Source organism: Trifolium pratense, linkage group LG4 (genome assembly GCF_020283565.1).
Source record: "Trifolium pratense cultivar HEN17-A07 linkage group LG4, ARS_RC_1.1, whole genome shotgun sequence".
Lineage (NCBI taxonomy): Eukaryota > Viridiplantae > Streptophyta > Magnoliopsida > Fabales > Fabaceae > Trifolium > Trifolium pratense.
Genome location: NC_060062.1, coordinates 56,651,035 through 56,655,509, shown reverse-complemented (window position 1 = coordinate 56,655,509; position 4,475 = coordinate 56,651,035). Strand labels below are relative to the sequence as shown.

The window sequence follows — 4,475 nt, the reverse complement described above, 5'->3', positions numbered from 1 at the left end:
TGCTATTTAAAGGGTGCTGCTAACCCTATTTTTTTGACCGAAACTTGAAGCAAAAATAGAATATCAAAGATGTAGTCTTTTAGGGTTTCGTGTCTTTAAGCCACTCTCTAGGAGAGTTGGTGTAAAGTGAACCACTCGGGTTGTGAGATGGTCACTATGTCCTCACTCAGAAACCTGTAGGTAATGAGTTGAGTATTGTAATTGGAGGAAGCTTTTAAGCAACTCCAAATTGTGAACTTAGTCGTTGGCTAGGTGGTGATGTTATTGAAGTGTGTCTTCATCTTTGTCAAGGAGAGTGTCACTACAAGAAAAATGTCACTTTGCGACACTTAGGTTGCAACAACTTGACTATAACCGTCGCAATGTGTTAATTTTAAAAAATTTGCAACGGTTTATGCGACACTTAGGTCAACCGTCGCAATATTTTGGCTGTTTAAAGCGGCAATATATTTTCCATTAGCGCCCATTGAAATTTTTGGCTCTCACTCACTTAATACCAAAAAATAAAAACACACACAAAAAAAGTGAAAAAACACATTTCAGTGAGAAATCCCTAAATCCCAAAACACTCTCTTCATCGTTCCCGCCGCCACCACACTCACACTCCGGTGCAACTTTCTTCATCGTTCCCTTCAAGAGAAGTGAATGGGTTCATCGTTCTCTCCAATCGTTCTCTTAAGGTATCAAAACTCACTCTCTCCAATCTCTTTAGTGTTCCCGTCGAGAGAAGTAAGATCTGTCGTTCTTCCAAAACTCGACTGCTCTGTCTATCTAACATCCACCTCCATAACCAAGAATCAAGTCTCAAATTTTAGTTTCATTCCTCTTTTCTCTATTTGGCAAAGAATCTCCACAAACCTAAACCCCAATTTCGAAATTTTCCCAATTCCTCCATTATTAGTTCATGCATGTACGAATTAAGGCTTCAAACTCTCATTTCATTCCAAAAGGAAAGTCAAGGTATGAATAAAATTTGATTCTTGTTTTCCTCTTGTTCTTTCACCATCGAACCCCCAAATTCTCTTTGTATTTGATGCCTTATTTTTCCCAAATTCAGAATCCTTTTTCACGGCTTGTATTCATGAGTTTTACTATGGGTTGGAGCATTTCAAGTATTGGAGGTAATCTAGGTAAAATTCGTATGGACCTATGACTAGTATTTCTGTCATAACTTTCACTCTGTAATCCAGATTTGAACGATTGCTGAATTTTCAGAATCTAGACGAAATTTCCTTCAGTTTAGTCACTCATTTCATAGCATTTGGTTTAGTAACGAGCTCTGAAAACTCGTTTGAAGTTGGGTTTCTGATGCTGTGAAAATTGCAGGATTTTCCCGACGGGTTTTACTCGCTCAAGCCGCACAAACGGGTAACTGAAGCTTGAAGTTTCGTTTTCCTTTTAAGTTCCAGAAGTTCCCTTGACACATGAGGTTGGAAGTTTGGATTGAAAAGAATTATAAGACGAGATTCAATTGGAGCACTAGAATAGATTGGAGAACAAGTTTTTGATGTAGACTATGTTGTGGTTGTAATAATCAAGTGTTGAGAGAGCTACAATTACAGAGGTGAGTTCCATAGATAGAAATCCTTACCAATATTAGTCTCCCCACTATTCTCATGGAGAATTGGGTTTACGGGTAGTTAGAATTAGAATCTATTTCATGAGAAATTGCACTTTGATGAGATTGCCCCTTTAGATTAGTTCTCTCAAATTGTATAGATTTAATGCATGTTGTTTATGAATCTTGGTGACTTCCCTTGTCCTTGTTGTGCTACTAACTGTTGGCCTAAATTGTCACTAAAATGCATCTAGAGTAAGGCTAGGACTGTGTGAGGATAATGGTACAAACTGAATTTTTTTGTAGGAAACTGGTCACCTGGGCATTCTGCCCTCTGCGTCTGGGGTGTGGACCACTGCGCTGGAAGCGCAAATAACAGTGTTTCCCAGACTGTTCCTGCGCCTGGAGTTACATCCAGCAGCCCCGTTTGCATTGTTTTGCATTTCCGGACGCTTTTGGGACACCGTAATGTCCCTAATGGAATAAGATCATATAGGAATGAAAAATATAGTAGTTAGCTTAATAAATTGCATAGGTTGGGTAGGGAAAACAAACTGAATACTATGGACTAGATGTATTATAAGTTAATTCAGGACAGGTAAGAATATTGACAGTTGATCTTGAAATGTAGTGGACTTTGGGCCACAAGTGTTAGATTTCTAATGCTAAATGTCTATGATGAATAATATGTTAAGTTGTGGTCTATAAGGCACCAGAAAGGCTTCCTTATGTAGGAGTTGGAGCTGGATTGAAATTCTATATAGAATTTCACACAACGATAAGATGAGGTATGACAGGGAATTTAGCCGGGTATGTAAGGGAATGGTTCGAGACTACTCACCTCGAATTATTCCGTAAAATCAACTCAGACAAATAATTGTGTCACACTTTATTTGCATTATACCGAAAATAATCGTGAAATGAATATGTATATGTTTATGTAATTGATCAACTGTCAGGACAAAGGATATTAGTACCACCCTAAGATAGGTGGGATTCACTGAGGCTTTATGTCTCATCCCACTCCTTTTTATTTTTTTCAGATAAGCAGATTAAACGAGTCAGGGGTAAGAAGAAACTAAGGATTGAAGATGGAAGATTTTATTACATTAGTTTCTTCCTTGCTTTGTTAGATTAGTCTGATAGATATGTCTGATGATTATTTACCATTGTGTAATGGAACTTTCATTTCCTTGTACCTGATATAGAATTTAGGTACTTGTTTCTTTTGAACAAGCTATTCTATAAATTTTAATGTATCTGAACCTCAATTATGTATATCTTGGTCAATATTCTAGACATTTGACATTTGGATGTTACAAGGAGGTCATTGAACTTATGTAGTTTTACTGTGCTTATGTTATTGAAAATCATAATCCGTTTCCATGTTGATATTTGAAGGTAGGGAATCCTCTTATGGAGTTAAATATGTTCTCAATTCAAGAGCAGAGTTCTTATGGTTCCATGGACTGATTTCAAATTCTGCTTTCAAATGTTAAGGTGTGTACATTACTTTGTAATCGTTTAACAGAACTTTCATGTTTATTAAACTTTATTGTGAGAATCCTTTATTTACATATGGTGAGATAGTACTAATTTCCCAGTCTATCATAATTGTTAAATGACAAAAGTCAAATAGTTTTATTAATTGCAGAGTATATGGCTGTCCCATTTTATATCAAGCATACTTTTGTTAATTTTGTTCTACCATCAAAGAAGAATTTTGCAGGGTATATGTAGTGGTTTACTTTCTTCATTCCCAACATGAATTCTATTATAGGGTAAATATTAACTTTGAGTTGTTTTGGACCTTAATTTTAATGTGAAGGATGAGAAGCCAACCAACTGGTAGTTTGCAGAATCTGTTCAGATGAAGGGGAAACCAATCACACATAACACAAATTGCTATGGTTAGATAAAATTTGTAAATTTCCATCTCCTTTTAACACTTACATTAAATAATGCTCTATTACTTCCATCTCCTTTTAATATTTCTCTAATAGTAGTGATAATAGTATATCCTCTTATGGTATGATTCTAGCTCTTTGTATATTATGATTGACCTTTTCATCTCTTTCTTATTAATTTCACTTAATTGTTTCTTTACTACACTATTGTGATTTATTTTCTGTTATAGTATGTTATTGCTGCTGCTGCATAAGTTTATGGTTTGTGTGCTTCTCACTATGTTTTTGGTTGTTTCGCAGTTCTGTTTCTAAAGTCTGAATGCGAACCCTCTGCGAGACCACCGTGAGACCATGCATAAGTTGTTTGCTACCACACCATCACTATTTTCAATCAATGGCTCTAGTTGTAGTGGGAGATGTGATTCCAGACGGAACTTAATTTTGTTGCCCTTATTTGTTGTCATTTGTGTGTGTGCGCTATAGGTCCGGGGTTTTAATGATTGAGTCCATTCGTTTTTTTTAACTATACTAATGTTTATGTTTTAGTTTTTCAATGTTTGAACTACATTGATTTTTTTTCCGTTTGGAACTTCAAGATTATGGATGTTGTCACTACTTAATGAATTATGGATGTTAAGTCACTAAATGAATTATATAAATGAGATTAAGTTATTTATATTTATATATTTGTGCATTTTAATTTCTTTACTCTTGTATGGATATGTATCTATTATTTAATAAGCCATTAAAATGTTTTAAATTATTATATATTTTTTTTATAAAAAAAAACAGTTTGCGACGGTTTTGAAACCGTTGCAAGTTCTGGTATTAAATTCAGCTATTAAACATTGCGACAGTTTGAAACTATTGTAACGACGGTTTTCAAAACTGTTGCAAAGTTCTCTTGCGACACACAAATCAGCAACGGTTTGCTAACTGTCGCAGATGTACAATTGCGACAGTTTCAACCGTTGCAAACTGCAATTTTGTGTGGATGTCCTTTTTGCTAA

The 4,475-nt window shown here is 35.3% G+C and overlaps 1 long non-coding RNA gene across 9 annotated transcripts; it reads left to right on the top strand.

The window, feature by feature from the left end:
* The first annotated feature begins 459 nt into the window (after positions 1–459).
* LOC123920372 lies at positions 460–4,147 on the top strand. 9 transcript variants are annotated; one of them, XR_006813626.1, is made up of 6 exons: positions 476–960; positions 1,058–1,130; positions 1,327–1,564; positions 2,960–3,058; positions 3,387–3,468; positions 3,766–4,147. It is a non-coding gene; the product is annotated as an uncharacterized LOC123920372 (long non-coding RNA). The 9 variants fall into 9 exon arrangements; XR_006813623.1 differs by having other exon boundaries at positions 462–960; positions 1,327–3,058; XR_006813625.1 differs by having other exon boundaries at positions 3,387–4,147.
* Positions 4,148–4,475: the final 328 nt, after the last annotated feature.